Raw genomic sequence first — 16,709 nt, 5'->3', positions numbered from 1 at the left:
TTTTTTTTTTTTTTTTTCTTGGTACTTTCCTAATATATGTGGTTTTTCATACCCTCTACCATCCCCGGTCTCCCTCTCGATGGATCATATTTTCACTTATATTGTAACACCCAGGTCTGAATAGTTTTTGGACATGGTCTGACCAATAACCTGGGTATTTTCACTGCCCATGTTCATCTGCCATCCTGCTACCCATTGTACTTTCAAGGTTCCTAGAAACTAGGCTCAAGTTCATTTCAGGCAAATAAACCTTCTTTCTTTGATTGTGCTTCTACCCTAAATCCCTTCCTAGCTGATATACTACTCAAAGTCAGAAGGGAACTCAGCCTCACTCTTTTCCTATCACCTGTAAAAATATGTTCAAGAGGTTTCCCCAAGTAGCCAGCTTTACCTTGCATTCTCTCCCAGGTTTCTATCTTGCTGGACCTCTCTACCTAAAGTAACAAAACTCCCCCAATCCCCAAAGCACATCTCTCTAGTAGCACCATCCCTGAGAGAGATGAGAGAGAGAGAAATGAAAGCACTGATCATCTCTCCATGGCTTTTGACAAGATGCCCATCTCTTTGTCCCATCCTACCATGTCTTATGTTGTCCTGATCCAGAAAATGAACAGAAAGAAGAAAGTGTGAGACTGCTTCTCTCCCAAACTTTGTTCATTGTCTTATTTCTGCCCCCATTGATCTGTGTGATGCCCTCTGTTCCTGAGGTAGGATATGGAAGAGGAGGGGAAGCAGACACCATACACAATAGAGTAGAGGTCATCCTTGGCACTCATCAGGCATGTAATGCCTGCTAACAGTCCAAGATCAATTTGGTTTCTTTGTTCCTCTATTGAAGGTGTAAATTCTCACTGAGTCTGGGTCATGAAAATTCTCCTTCTTATGTTCATGAAAGTTGCCTCTTGAGGAGCAAATTCGAGATAAAAAATTTATCTTTTTATCTAATATATTCTGTCAATAATTAAAATATTTAAAATCTTGGATTTAACTCTAACAATAATATGTATGTTCATTGTAAATAAAGTTCTGTTTTCTTTTTTGACATGAGTTGATGAAAGCATTTACTTAAAAAACGCCAACCTATTTCATTCTATTTGTTTACACTTGGATAAAAATATCTAAGTGTTACATATAGTAGGATTGCATGAATGGTGTGACTCTACATCATGTACAACCAGAGAAATGAAAAGCTGTGCTCCATTTGTGTAAAAACTAAAATAAAGTTAATTAGAAAAAAACTAAAAAAATCTATTGTTATTGTTTTGTGATCATATTATATATAACTACATTAATTTTGAAGCTTGCTTTCTTTTTGCATAAAATGATATATATTTTTAAGTTTTTAATGAGCCCTTGTCAAAGAATGATTTTTTTTTTGGCTGAGTTTGATGCATATATAGTAACTCAGTTTATCTATCTATCTATCTATCTATCTATCTATTGGTTTTCATACCTGGCATTGAACCCAGGGGTTCTTAACCACTGAGCTATGTCCCCAGCCCTATTTTATATTTTATGTAGACACAGGATTTTGCTAAGTTGCTTACGGCCCTGCTAAGTTGTGGAGGCTGACTTTGAACTCACAATCCTCCTGCTTCAGCCTCCCAAGCTGCTGGGATGACAGACATGCATCATGGCACCTGGCTTACATTAGTTGTTAATGAGCTTATTTAGATCCATATCTTTGGTTTCAATCTCATTGTTTTTTACTCATTAGAAATTTCAAATGAAGAATTCTGTTATCCCAGTAACACTATTATTTTTTTTGATTTCTCTTTGAATTTCTAATAGTCTTTGATTTATATAATTTGATCTTGACGCATCAACTTATAGTTTTGTGACTAGTGAATATTTCTTATAGATTGTTCCCTCATTGAGATAAAATGTGCTTCTTTGTCTTTTTACTGTTTTATTTACTTTTTGCCTTCAATTCTCTAATTTCTCTTGCACCAAAATTGAAAATGTTATTTATTATTTTCTCTTAACTAATGAATATTTTATTATCTTTTATCTTCAATAGATTCTAATTTTGATGACTATCTCCTGTAAGATAGAGTGCAGTTCTTTTTTTTTCTCACTTTGTGATCATCATTCCTAATAGTAAAGTTTAAACAATTAAAAATTTTGGGGGGTTGAAACAAAATTGCATTCTTTTAGTTTTGCCACTTTTTTAGGTTATCTGTATAAGTCTAATTGTTTCTTTTTTCATACCCAAAATTGATACTTTTGGTTAAATGAAAGATGTCAATATGACAAAAATCAAAGCACTTTGAGAAAAAAGGTAAAAATTGATCAAATGTTGGAAAAATTTTTACAATATATGTACTGATAAAAGATTTATACACTTAATCTCTTAGAAGATCTTCCAAATAATTTGAAATTATGGGTAAAGGCTAATTGAATTATAGGAAAAGTTTATGAACAGACCATCCTTTAAAATGAAAAAAAAAACAGACATTGAAAACTGTATAAAGATACTCAAATTCACAAGTCAGAAGGAATGCATAAATAAAAGTAGTATTTATCAGCAATTTAAGCCTATGAAATTGGCAGTCCTTCTTATGATAATACCTGGAATTTATGGATTTCAGTAAAATAGCAAAATTGTTATGTTGAGGGATAATGTTGAAATCAATATCAAAAGCTATGAACCTGTACATTCTGTTTTCACCAACAAATTTATAAATTTGTAATAGGAAGCCAAATTATTTTAGAAAATAGTAAAAAAATAAATGAAATTCTTTGCATAAAGGTGTTAGTCACTGATAATTTAAAATTATACTAGAGACAATTGAAATTAGTTAAATGAAATATAAAAAAATTCAAAGATACAATATAAGGCAGCCATTATAAATAATTTTATAATCATAAAATATTTAATAGTCTTAAATATTTACCTGAATGACATGTTTTAAAAAAGTTTGCATATAATACACAAACAGCTTGTGGTTGTGCATACAAACACACTTTCTGATTTGAATAAAAAGAGGTTAGAAGGAAACAAACCTGATGCTAAGATTGGGTTTGGAGTGATTTTAATTTCTTCCTTATGCTTTTTAAAATTTTTTCAAATTATTACTCTTATGACAGCAAATAATACATGTTCATTCTAAATCTTGAGCAGGGCTAGAAACACACTACTAGATTGATATATAGTAATCTTCAACAGGTAATTAGACAGTTATGAGTCTCCTGGACTGTAAAAGTCATAATCTTTATGCCCAAAGGATAATGTGAAATCATACAGAGTACCCTACTTTATTTTGGTTATCAAAGAATAACTGAGACCATTTTAGTATGCATTCCTCTTAGTGAGCTTGAAACTGACAGTGTCCATAAATTACTTAAATAATAATAATAATAATAATATCTTATGAATATATAGGAATCTCCAACATAATAATAAGAGCCATAATTCATCAAACCACTACTATGTACCTAATGGACATTATATCATATAATTTACTGATGTCCAGCTTGATTAAGGGGCAATCCAACATTACATAGTAAGTGTTCAAGACAAGGCTTAGAACCTTCTCCTTCCCTTCCATTATACCCATTTAATCAACCACAAGTTTGGTTTAAATTTTTGTCTTGTGACTCCTAAATGGTATCAAAATATGAAATGAATTTCTTATCAGATGTCATCTTTACTGCAGTTATTGCTACAGAATCCATCCAGGTCTTTATTTATGTGGCTGGCAGAGATTTGGAAATGGCTTTATGGAACCCTAAGAAGGGTTTCTAGGGCAAGGAAAGGGATGTTCTTGGTGAAATATCAGGTGGGGTCTTAGGCAAGTCTTTGGAAATTATGCTTCAAATGAGTTAGTTTTGTTTCTTCTCTATCCCAAGATGTTTTTCTCTAAGCCACATTAAAAGATTCAATAGTTTTAATCCTTCTGCTAAGTCTTTCTTGTAATAGACCGTCTTCAGTCCTCCTGCTGCTGTCTGGACAAAAACTTTGAGGATTGGGGGATTTGTGCTTAATAAAGGAGTGTTATTGCTAGTCCAAAATGAAATTCTCTCTCCACCATTTATTCCATGTCTGGCTATGGCCTAACATCTAACTTCCTGGGTCTTATTTTTTCTTTAATAAAATAGAAACAATACCTCAAAGTTTTCAGTGAGTGATAAGTAATATGACATCTGTCAGGTGTGTGGTAATAGCGTTCATATGTACCCCTTCCTGCCTGCAGTTTGCTGTGTTCTTAACCAGACCAGGCTTGGCTTTGATTCCTTGGCTGTGCCCTCATGCATTGTTTTTGGTTTCATATTCACTTTTACTGAGATGCTGCTCTGTCTAAATTCCCAAGTTTAAAATAGCCAGTAGTCATACTGCAAAGATTGTGTATTTAGTCACATACACTCATATACAACAATACTGAAATGTAGAATCTGAGAGGGTCCAACAGTCAATCATTTCTTAATAAGTCAACAGAATGTATTATTAGTTGTTTGTCTCCCAAAGGAGCATGGGTCAGAGAACTATAGAGTGGAAATGTAGGACTTGAATAATTTTATTAGGATGAGAGGGAGATCCAGTCACACATCATACATTTCTTCTACAGATATTCACCAAGTACCCACTTTGAGGTAAGAATAATAAAAATGAGAGAAACAAGACACCATCTGTATCATAAATTTACAATGTATTGGAGATTGTGGTGAGGAGGGCATGCAGATAATTATGATCCAAGGCAATTTGTGGTGCTGTGGGCACAGGTGAGGCTGGGAGGACTTGGGCAGCTGGAGGTGCCAGGCATCTGCAAGGCATCAAGGCACCTCAGGGAAAGGTAGGATGGAGGCAATAAAGACTATGTCTGCCAGCTCCACAGATTTACTTCTGACTGATTTATCACTCACATAGGCAAATATGAGCCTCAGTATCTAGATGGAAACTCACTCAGCTCCTTTGCAACATGATGCTACTGTGACCACAGCCATTGGTGTCTCCAGGGAGGTCTCAGAAATACAGTATGATCTTAACACACAAATATAGAACTACAGCACTGATGTTGTGTGGTGAGACACACTTACCTTAGGCCCTGGTGATCATGCAGAGATTTAGGGCACGTTGTTTTATTTCTGTGATATTTGGTTTCCTCTTATTTTGCCTGAGGATAATAATAAGTATTTTAAAGTTTGTTGTGAAGGGTGAATGGGTCCCGTTTTGAGAATGCTCCTAGTTCCTATTAATTTCATGTTAATTATTCTTGGTAATTTCTTGCTTCCTTGTTTTGTACTTTGCTCCCTTTCCTTAACTTGGATGGAAGTTTTGCCTGTCCTGCACTGTGTTCTATCCACTCAATTACAATAAAAAGTATTTGAATAATGAAAACTTTAACTTTTTCATCTTCAAATAGAATAAACAAAGGCTTTTTCTTAGGTGAGGAAAATTAGAGAACTCGATTTTTAAGTAGAAAACAGCTATTTCATATTCTTTGTCAGATTAAATAGTTAGGATGACAACAAGAAGAATCAGTCTATTTTCTAAAAATTATTTTTTCAGGATATTGTATATCTATTTAAGAAAAATCTGATAACTTAGATGATATTGTGTCTATAGATTAGAGTATTCTATTACTTTTCAAAATTCTTTTTCTTCTCAAATTGTGACTAGAAGGAGATTAGATTTGTCATCTAATTCTTGTCTGAATAATTATTTGTTGCTTTGTTATTTTGGTTCTTGGGATTTAGAGATTCCTGAATGTGTTAAGGGCCAAGCTGATATATTTCTAGATTTAAGGTTTTATCTAATGTGGGGGTGAGTGAGGTAGTCACAACATTGTTTGGGGGTTCTCTCTTTCCTTGGAAAATTATTACTTTCTCCCTGAAGTTAGGAGATTAACACAAACCTGGAAAAAAACCCATTGACTACCTGTGCTAATATGCAATAATCAAAAAAATATTTCACAAAATCAAATTGTGATATTTGACTAAAACATTTTTTCATCTCATTTGTAAATGGAATGAGACTGTTTCACATGTTGGGACTGTAAGACATTGTAGATCTTTCTATTTCCTAAACAATTTCTTTTTATATAAATTTGAATTGTAGGAGGAAAGTATGTATTTGCAAAGACAGATCAGTCTGTGTTTTCAAGAATTGCAATGTTGTAAAACGCTGGTTGTCTTAATGATGATTTGGAATGTGACATACTGCTTGTCCTAATGATGAATTTCTCTAAAATTTTTGTTGGGTTTGGCAAAAGTAGCTTCAAATTTGAAATACTAGCCTGGGTTTGTATTTGGTAATTTTAGTATTTTAGTCTTTAAAGACAAAATACATCATGGAGCAAACAAAAGGAATAATGGCTTTGTGGGCATCAGTAGTTATGATGGTGCTTCATGAGTAACTGGTAACTAGCCTGTGCTGGTTACCAGTCAATGGAATTTGGAGTGATGTGTCAGGACATCAAGCACCAGAGGAGTAAAACATCTACCCCTTTTTATAGACCAGAATCGCTTAGCATTTTCTGCTTCTACCTGTTACAGTTTGAAGTTACCCCCTTTAAAATAAATCAGCTAAGCTGTAATCCAGCATCTCTCTGACAAAAGGCTCACATTCCTCAGAGTTTCTTACAAATTTTTTGTTGTTTTTACCCTTTCTCCCTCTTTTTTTGTGGCCTGAGATTTTGAGCTTCTGTGGAATATGTTAGAAATACAACAGTGACAACGTGAATTTCATAATTCTGTGGAATCGGGTTCTAAATGAGTTTGGGACATACAAACTATTTTCTGGTTCTATTTCCATTTCTATTTCCTTGATTTTACTGTAATACAGCCACTGATTCAGAGGTTGGCTGGAAATGGAGATTTGATATTCCACAGGCAGCTCTTTGCTCCTCGTACTTTAGGGTATTTGGAAGATGTGGATGAGATCCAGCACTTCAACAAGGCTCACAGATATTTTCACCAGAAGTCTTTAAAAGAAATGGGGTTGGACTACTGAAAATATAGTAAATGCTACATGCCATATTTATTATGTGCAAGGCAGCCCTGATCTCTGCCCGCAAGCGATCTCCATTTCAGCAGCATTTTCACTACTACATGGCCCGGCAATTCTTCCAGAAGGCTTAGAAGGGAGTGAGAAGGCTCTAGGAGTTTCTAGCAGGAATAAAAATATCAAAATGGAAAAAATGGAAAGAAGCAGATTAACATAAGGGGAGAAGGAGGGAATGGTTGGAAAGGGGATTAAAAAGTAGTGTATGCTTACTGAGAAAAGGGTTGACAGGACTCAGGCATCACAAGACAATTGTGTTAAGAGCTGCTCAATGACCTGGCCACCTACCCCTGTAGGAGTTGCTCATTGTTAAGGCATTTCACACCATTACAAAGGTCCTGTATGTGGTGTTATCAGTTTTGGGCAGTTACAAGTCGCTGAGAAAAAGCAGGATTTCTGACCACTAGCACAGAGTATACTTCCTCTCTTTTATGGCTCATTGTAAAAACATTTGAACTGACCTATAAGTTGATAAATGCCAACTGGAGTCAACTCACTTGTAAAAAAAATTATTTATGAATGCAATTTGGCTACAAGGATTCTTTAGTATTTTTGCTACTTGGAATCAAAGATTGAAATTAATAAGACCAGAAATTGTATTTTCTCCCCTGTGTGGAAAAGATATTCAGAAGCTTCACTGGATCACAGTAGATGCTTGTCCTCAGGACACACCCAAGTAGCTGTGGCTTAGCTTTTTCCTAATCATACACTGCCTTCGCTTCCTAACTCATTCTTTCAGGAAACACACTTCTTGACAAAATTTCCCTTTTCTTCAAAAAGCCTTTTCTGGTCTGTCTGGGTTATGTATTGACCTATTTATTTTGTGTGGGGGTGGTTTTTGTGACTCCACCTGGCTCAAAAATTTAATAACTTAAGTCTAAATTTTCAACTATGATTATAATGGAAATCCTTACCAAACTACATGTGCACCTGTTTCATTTCTCCTGAGTTTGTATATCTATGGTTGTTTAGCTCAGTAAAATGGGTTGTGTTAATGAAGCACAGGTTATGGTTTTGATGTGTAAGTGCCAGATAGCACACATGTCCCACAGAACGGACTAAGCTTTGAATCCAGAGAGGGATCCTGCACATGAATGGCCATGGTTCTGGAGGGCCAGGCAAGAGAATGAAGGTAAAGCTGAGTAAGTCTGTCTTGATAAAAACAACTCACTTGCAAGCCTTCTTTATGAAGTGTCTTCTCTCAGTAGCAACTTCTATGCATATGAAAATGAGTGCATAAATATGTGGTGGATGCATCTGCAAGTTTTTAAAGTGAGAACTTGACAGGTTTGGGCTAGTCCCAGAAAGCAGAATAAGCAAAATTACTACAGTGCCAGTACAAGGGGTGGAGTTTCCATAAGAGTTAGGCCACTGCTGCTCAATTTCCTGCCTCTTTAGCCATGGAAAAAAACAGAGTCTGCAATTTTCTTTATAAAACATTGTATAAACAACTTTATGGGGGTGGTAAGACACCAAAACCTTTGCTGAAGGGTCTTTTCTGGTCTTGGAGAAACCAATTGTTCTTTTCAAATCATGGATTGAGCACATTCCTTATGGCCAGTTGGTCTGTGTAAAGAAAGGAGACAAATGGAGACCTTTAGGAATCAGAAGAAAATACTCCAAAACATGTTCAAAATACACAAATTAAGTCAACACTGGAAACATGAGGAAATACAGTAGTCCCCCATGATGTAGTTTTCACTTTCCCTGGTTTTAGTTACCCACAGTCAACCACAGTCAGAAAATGTTAAATGGAAAATTCCAGAAATGAACACTCATAAGTTTTGAATTGTGTGCTATTCTAAATAGTGTGATGAAATCTGATAGGATCCATACCCACTTCATGGGAGATATGAATCATCCCTTTGGCCAGTGTATCCATGTTATATATACTAACTGTCTGTTAGTTACTTAGTAATCACTTGGGTTATCAAATGATGGTTACAATATTGCAGTGTCTGTACTCAAGCAACCCTTACTTCATAGCCTAATGCCGCTTCACAATGTTTACACCATTCACTTCACTTCATCTCATTATGTAGGCATTGACATTATCACAAGAAGGATGAGTATAGTACACCAAGTTATTTTGAGAGATACCACATTTATATAATCTTCATTACTGTTTATTATTATGGTTGTTCTATTTTGTTAGTTATTGTTGATCTCTAACTGTGCCTAAGTTATAAATTAAATTTTATCATTGATGTGCATATGTGGAAAAAAAGGGAACATATATAGGGTCCCGTACTATCCACATTTCAGTCATGAGTTGGGGGTCTTGGAATGTACCCTCTTTACAAACGGGAAGACTAGTTTATACTTAACTAAATATAATTGGATTCAAGTGGGCAAATAGTTTCATCAAGGGACAGCATCATTCATGAAGTGATTCTCAAGCAGAGTAATATTCCCGCATTGGGAATGGTATTCTAATAGGGTATTAGACATGAATGATGTTGACTGGATGCATTGCACGAGTGAACACAAAGTGTGAGCTATGGAGCATGATCACAAATGTATGTCACCCAGGCTATTGTCTTTAAAAACTAAACAAACAAAAATCTTTGGTCAAACTTAAAACTATTTGTTGCTAATTTCTTAACCTACTCCAGTTATGATAACTGTGTGCAAATATCCAGGTTCTCCTCTTTCTGGACACATAGTAGCATGGTACTTCTCTGCCTTGTGTGACCATGTAACTTGCCTGAGCCCATAAAATGAATTGGTACATATTGTGAGACACGGCAGTTTTTTTTTTTTTCTACTTTCTCTCTTTTTATTGTTGCAGCAATGGTATATTGGATGTGTTGAGTTGGAGCCTTCATTGGCCTGGGCTTCTGCATGAATATAATAAGCACAGCTTCCCTAATGGCCTGCAATGAACATATACCACAATGAAAAATAAATCTTTTTTTTTGTGTTAAGTCACCAGAATTTGAGACTTGCTTGTTCCCATGGCATAAGCTAGTTCTTCTTGGATGATAAAAATATTATACTCACATTCTCTTTATGCCTGGCCAGTCATTCACTCCTCAACTCCCTACACTCTGATTTCTATCTTAATACTAATGGAATTATTATACAAAATGATGGTTTTAGGCCTTATTTTACTGGACATCTTTCCTGCAGTTGATGTAACATGGTGTGGATGGGTGTGTTCTTTGTTTCACAAATTTGAAGAATGAAGTTTATAGACACAGAGAGAGCAAAGTAACAGAATTTATTAGAGTAATAATAAAAAAAAATTCAGAGCTCTCAAAGGGGGCAGGATCCCAAGGTTTCCAATAAAAAAGTTTACTGTATAGGGGTTTTTGAAGGCATGTATGATGACCCAGTGCAGACATTGGTGGGGCAAGGGATGCTAAAATCAAACTATCAAGTTCTTTAGCTGGGTGTGGTAGCCCATACCTGCAATCCCAGTGCTTCGGGAGGCTGAGGCAGGAGGATCATGTGTTCAAAGCCAGCCTCAGCAAAGCAAAGCACTAAGCTACTCAGTGAGAGCCTGTCTCTAAATAAAATACAAAATAGGGCTGGGGATGTGGCTCAGTGGTTGAGTGCCCCTGAGTTCAATCCCTGGTATCCCTCCCCTCAAAATTCTTCAAGCTCTGAATTTAATAAGCCAATCAGAATTGTATAATTTCGTCCCTTATTTACATAATTCAGAGGAGGGGTCCAATTTTGTGGTTTGACACATCTGTTGGGGAGAGGAAGTGCTCCAGGTAAGGGTAGATTTGGTGGTTCAGCTGTTGCTAGGGGTAAGGGTAGTTAAGGAAGAAAAATTGTGGTTGAAGTTGTTAGGAGCAATAACAGGTGTTAAGGAGCCCTTGTGGTTAAAGCTGTCAGAGGCAGCAAATAAGAGAATGTTCTCCAGACCCAATGTCTTCTTCGAAGATGGCATGATGTTCTCCTCTCTTCCTTCCCCTTTCCAAGGCCCTTATCTTGTCTGCCTATGGGAGGTCTACTTTCTGCCTCATTCCCTCATTGACACTGTTGACCATTTCTTTCTTAAAACTGCTTTCCTTGATATCCACTTTTGATTCTATGCCAGATCATTGACCATGTGTATTAGGTGTAAAGACCAAATAAGTCCATTCATTTTGCTGTTCTAATGAATATATTTGTAACCAAGATGCTGATGACCTCCAATAGTTCTTCTTGCCCCAGTATCTACTCTGCAATGTGGACTTGTACAGAGAAGGGTCCTTCAAAAGAATCATCCTACCTCCAAGTGAGCTTCTTTCTCTCTCCAGAACTGTTGATTCTTTAAAGTCACAAAATCATTAGCTGAGAGTCATATTGGATTTCTTCTCCCTCATTCATGGTGCCCCAATTCAATTTGTAACCAGATACTAAAATTTTGTTTCTAAATTTCATCTCCCCATCTTTCCTTCCACATTGACTTCTCTCCCATGAAAACCAACCATTTAAGTCCTCATGTTTGCCTTCCAGGTTCCTCTAAGAATCTTTGGATTGGTCTTCCTATATCAATCCATTCTCTGTGTTTGAAAAAAAATCTTTCTAAAAGAGAAAATGTATCATGTTCCTATCATTTTTACTCAAAATCTTAAATGTAACCTCATTACATTAAAATTATAATCTAAACCTTTTGCAGGGCTCTTAATGGGCTGTTTATACTAACAGTCTGGTCTTGTCACCTACCACATGTCTGATTCCAGTTCGCCTGTGCTTTTCTGCAATTCTCTTTGTTTTTGTGCATTTTGTCCCTTGGACTTTATTCATCTGGCTGATATCTACTTTTTATTTAAAAATCAACCTAGTCATTATATCTTTCAGAAAACTTCCAAACTCTTCAACATTGTGTTTTAGAGGTCTCTTCTCTGAGGTCCACAGTACTAATGACACTGCTTGGTGGAAGGTATGGGTCAGTTTCTCCTCCAACACTGTGTTTTGCTCAATTCTGTAAGCCCATCTTTCATCTCTTTATTCTCTATATCTAGCAAATGCCTGACACACATTGGTTAAGAAATAAAATGCTGATGAGTGAATGTAAAGCTGATAAGCCTGAAAAGTTGATTATGAACTTTTTTTTTTTTGGTACCGAGGTTGAACTCAGGGGCACTCGACCACTGAGCCACATCCCCAGTATGTTATTTAGAGACAGGTTCTCACTGAGTTGCTTAGTGCCTTGCTTTTGCTGAGGCTGACTTTGAACTCATGATCCTCCTGCCTTAGCTTCCCAAGCTGCTGGGATTACAGGTGTGCACCACCATACCTGACTATGAACTTTGTTTTTAACTTAAGAACTTTTGGGAACCATTATAGATCTTTAATTAGGTCATGGTATACAATGACAGCTTCAGAGAGTAATTAGAATGGGAGGGAGTGGGCATTTTTTATTTCTCAGAGATGACGTGAAATCTGTTGCTAATGGTAAGAATGAGGAGAGAATGAGAAATTGTGAGACTGTGGCTATTGTTCTCCAGAATTCTGTTTCTTAGAATTCTCTCTATAACTTACTTTTGCTATATTTAAAGGAGTAGGCAAAGTTGTTAAAGAATTTGTTAATTCAGTGAAAAAGAAGCCAATATATTTAAGAGGTAAACATCTAAATTTTATGTTTGAAACTTAATAAAAATCTTTCGCAACTTTTCCATTAATGATCACCTTAATTTTAACATTTCTGTAATGATCTAAGAGTCTTTCGCTTTTGTTCTCACTCTGTTTCGTGGAAAGTCTAACTAGTTCTATTATTCTATCAATTAACCTCTGCTTTATTCTTACAGTTTTGCTTTTTCTCTTTTTCCCACCTCCTTGGACTGTCCAGACACCACAGGAAAGAAGAAAAGGAGATTGAGAGGGGTTGGCTCTGACCAGAGCTGTACAAGTACATAAGGAATAAGCCTCCCAACCATTTCTTGGGCTCTTGAATCCTGTGTCCTCCCAATTTTTTCAGGGCTGGCAGCTTGCTTATCTCTAACAAAAGTTAGGCATGACTTGAAATGTCATACTGCAGAGAAATCACTTTCCTTGTCACCAGGAAAGAAAAGAGAGATGGCTTCTTATATCTGGAATCTGGCACTCTCCGCCTTTTGGAACTCGCTTCTCAGGCTCTGTCTTGGCCTTGGCTTGAAGAAGGCAGGGTTGCTGTGTAGCACAAGGAGGTGCAAAAACAAACATGGGCACAACACCAGATACTTGACTGCGAGAAATGTTCTGAAAGTTATAAAAGTGAAATACTACTTCCAGCTGTCACTTTATGCGAGGATTTAAGCTGAACTCAAGGGGCTGCAGAAACTAAAAGATAAAGGGTATTGTCCATTACAATACCTATGCAAATTGCACACATTTCCTGAGGTTTTTTTTTTTACTAATGAATTCTTCTTGAACCCTTTGTCTACTCATCTACTTTCTTATTCTTACTTGATGTTGCTGCTGCTAAGGTATTTGGCAACATTTTGTATTATTTCCTTCTTATAGCTAAGAGCACCCTGCCCACTGGTCACCCTTCCTTGGTAGGACATGTTGTCCCTTGTGGTGGCTTCTTCTTAGCCTATGGTCTACATAAACCATTATTGTTTAAATGAACATGGCATCCAATGATCAGAGTGTAACACAGAAGTAAGCACACAGTAACTTCACGTTAAGACTTTCTGGTTGATAGTCTATCTTTAGACAGATGTTGTTTTCTACTCATTGATTTCTGTGATTCACAGCTCTTCATCACAGTGTTCTGTTCAATTTATACCTCAATGACTCAACATGCATAAACTGCTCAGATGATACATCATTACCCGTGCTCGCACATGACCACTCTTCAGACACCTGGATACAAACCCTCAGTCCCTGGGAGGCCTTTCCTTTGCTTGGTTTTGCTCCATTTCAAGGTCAATCGCAGCTCAAGATCACATAGCAGAGATCCAGAAGGGGATGTAGCCACATTTTGCACACACCTACCTCCCACACCTAATTTTCATTTTTACCATGGCAGTTGCTGGGCTGCTGCCGAAAACTCATATAGATGTATTATAGGTTTCAGATGAATGGGACAGAGAGGATTGATTTTTAAACACTGTTAAACTAGAAGAACCCAAGTCTTCCTCCCTATCCTCAAACTTGTTAAAATAAGATCCCATCTGAAATCCAGCATCTCTCAGATGGACTGCCTTTATTAGACTTTGATTATTTCTGACTGAAGGAACTCCTGAAGTATAGGCGTCATTGCTGCTACTCTCAGAGAACCACTTCCATATGTGGACTCAGGAGTCAGGCACTTGGAAGAAAATAGGCTAATCTGATTATACACCATGGAGCCCTCCTAAAACTGTGTCAACACTGGCAGAGGTATTTCTCAAAGCTCCTGCCAGAAGGAAGGCAATATTTTTGTGAAGTCTGTGAACCTTCATTCAAATTCAAAACCTTCATTCAGCCTTAGGAATTCATACTAAACAGACTGTCTCATCCTGTGCCAGCTGACACCCGGAGTAATATTCTGCAAAATTAAATATTTTTACTAATGGTGCTGTTCCTTAGCTATTTGAAAATATTTTCTAATAAAGGAAAATGTCAAAGCATATTAAGAGTAATATTTTATGCCATTCAGTCATTAAAATCTTAGGCTATGTAATGAAAAACAACCTTCCTCACCATAACTTCAAGAGTTTCCCTTGTCCTATGTTAGATAAAAATGTAGCAGGTATTAATCTTAAGGTTCATTTCAGTTTTTGCCTTGTCAGTATTGTTCATCTTTAAAATTCTTTCAGAAAGACACTATCAAATAGCATTTGAAGTCAAACCCTTTAATAAAGAGAAGTGCCATTATGTTGTTATCTCAGAAAAGTATTGCAAATAACTTTATGTTCATTAGTCATAAATGCCCTCAATGAAAGCCTTACAATTGCATAAAAAAATCAAAGATTTTTAGGAGCAATTATCATTTCCATTTTATAGTTGCATGATCTTAGGCACAAAGAAATCTAAGTAACCAAAAATTATGGGAAAAATAATGGATCAAGAAGAGCAGGTTTCTTTTCTATTTTTACAAAACCCCCTTTCACATCCCCCCTTTATTTTACTCTAGCTTCCACATATGAGAAAAAACATTAAGACCTTAACTTTCTGGGTCTAACTTATTTCACTTAACATGATAGTCTCCAGTTACATCCATTTACCAGCAAATGCCATAATTTCATTTTTCTTCATAGTTGAATAAAATTTCATTGTGTATTTTTTTAATATTTATTTTTTAGTTGTAGGTGGATACACAATATCTTTATTTCACTTTTATGTGGTTCTGAGGATTGGACCAAGTGCCTCACGCTTGCTGGCGAGCACTCTAACACTGAGTCACAACTCCAGCCCTTATTGGGTATTTTTACCACATTTTCTTTATCTATTCATCTGTTGAAGGGCATCTAGGCTGGTTTCATAGCTTAGTTATTGTGAATTGTGCTGCTAAACATTGATGTGGCTGCATCCCTACAGCATGGTGGTTTTAGATCTTTTATGAATATTCCACAGTGAATTTCACCTTTATGTATGTCCATAATGCACTGATTTTAAAAGTAAATATAAGTAAATCTATAAGTAAATATATAGAAGGAAGATCAGTAAAGATCAGGGAGAGGAAGGAGTGAAGGGATAGGGGAAGCACTGGGAACCAACTTGGAGCAAATTTTATTCCATGCTTATATCATTATGTCAAAATGAATCCTAATGTTATGTAAAACTAAAATAAACTAGTAAAAGAAGAGTGGGTTTTTATTTTGAGAATGTATCATTTATGTATCTTGATATTTTTATTGGCTTTATAGATACGTATCACTGACAGAGATACATTTTGAGAACTACTTCATTAGACAATTTGTTATTATGTGAACATGCAGAGTGTTGCACAGACCTTCATGGTATAGGTCCATCATTTGTTGTCTCTTCTTGATGCAATCAAGAGTTACAGTAAACACCAGATTTAAGGCCACTGCCATTATAATTTGACCTACTTTTTACTGAAAACTTTAAAAAATAAGGTAGAAGGAATTCACCCTGAAATTATGATGAAAAGGTCAGTGTACCAAGTACCTCACATAGTTGTTATGCATTAATAATTGTTATAACATAGTTGTTATGCATTGCACATAGTTAATCATATGCACTAGACTTTCATGGGACTGGAAGCAGAGTAGGCTTGTTTTCACCAGCATCAGGGTAAACTTTTGAGTCACACATTACACTGTGATGGCTCTGATGTCACTAGTAGGAATTTTTCAGCACCATTATGGTCTTATGAGACCACCATCTTATATGTGATTCATTATCAACTGAAAAATATTTTGTGGCATATGACTGTATTATAAATCACTTGAGGAAAAAAATGTAATTGTCACTATCAATTTGTGTATTCCTGCTTTTTTAGACTTCCAGAATCACTTAGCAACTTTTGACTTGCAAAATTTATCAAAATATTCTATGACAGGAACTCTGAATCTATGTTCTGTGAACCCCTGCCAGTCCCTGAGACACATTCAGGGTGTTTTCGAGGTCAAAACTATTTCATAACAATGCTATGAAACTATTTGCATTTTCCCCTGTGTTGTATTTGCACTCACAAGGAACAAGTGACATGAATAAAACTGCTGGTGGCTTAAATCAAGACAGTGGCTCCAGATTATACTAATAGCCTTTTTGTTTTTGTCATCAAATATTTACAGTAAAATTAATAAATAAATAACAAATTTTAAAGTGCACT

General features: G+C 36.0%; 2 long non-coding RNA genes across 5 annotated transcripts in view; one reads left to right on the top strand and one right to left on the bottom strand.

Moving 5' to 3' along the window:
• Positions 1–10,503, bottom strand: part of LOC125616515 — a 16,652-nt gene extending 6,149 nt beyond the window's left edge. Inside the window, exons 1-2 of the long non-coding RNA XR_007347148.1 lie at positions 8,483–10,503; positions 5,038–5,114 (exon numbers count right to left, since the gene is read on the bottom strand). This is a non-coding gene — a long non-coding RNA (uncharacterized LOC125616515). The remainder of the gene's footprint in view (positions 1–5,037; positions 5,115–8,482) is intronic.
• Positions 1–16,709, top strand: part of LOC107153440 — a 158,321-nt gene that overhangs the window by 22,313 nt on the left and 119,299 nt on the right. The gene's annotated exons all lie outside the window — the stretch shown is intronic.

This window comes from Marmota marmota, unplaced genomic scaffold, assembly GCF_001458135.2.
Source record: "Marmota marmota marmota unplaced genomic scaffold, marMar, whole genome shotgun sequence".
Lineage (NCBI taxonomy): Eukaryota > Metazoa > Chordata > Mammalia > Rodentia > Sciuridae > Marmota > Marmota marmota.
This window is presented reverse-complemented; position numbering and strand designations above follow the sequence as displayed.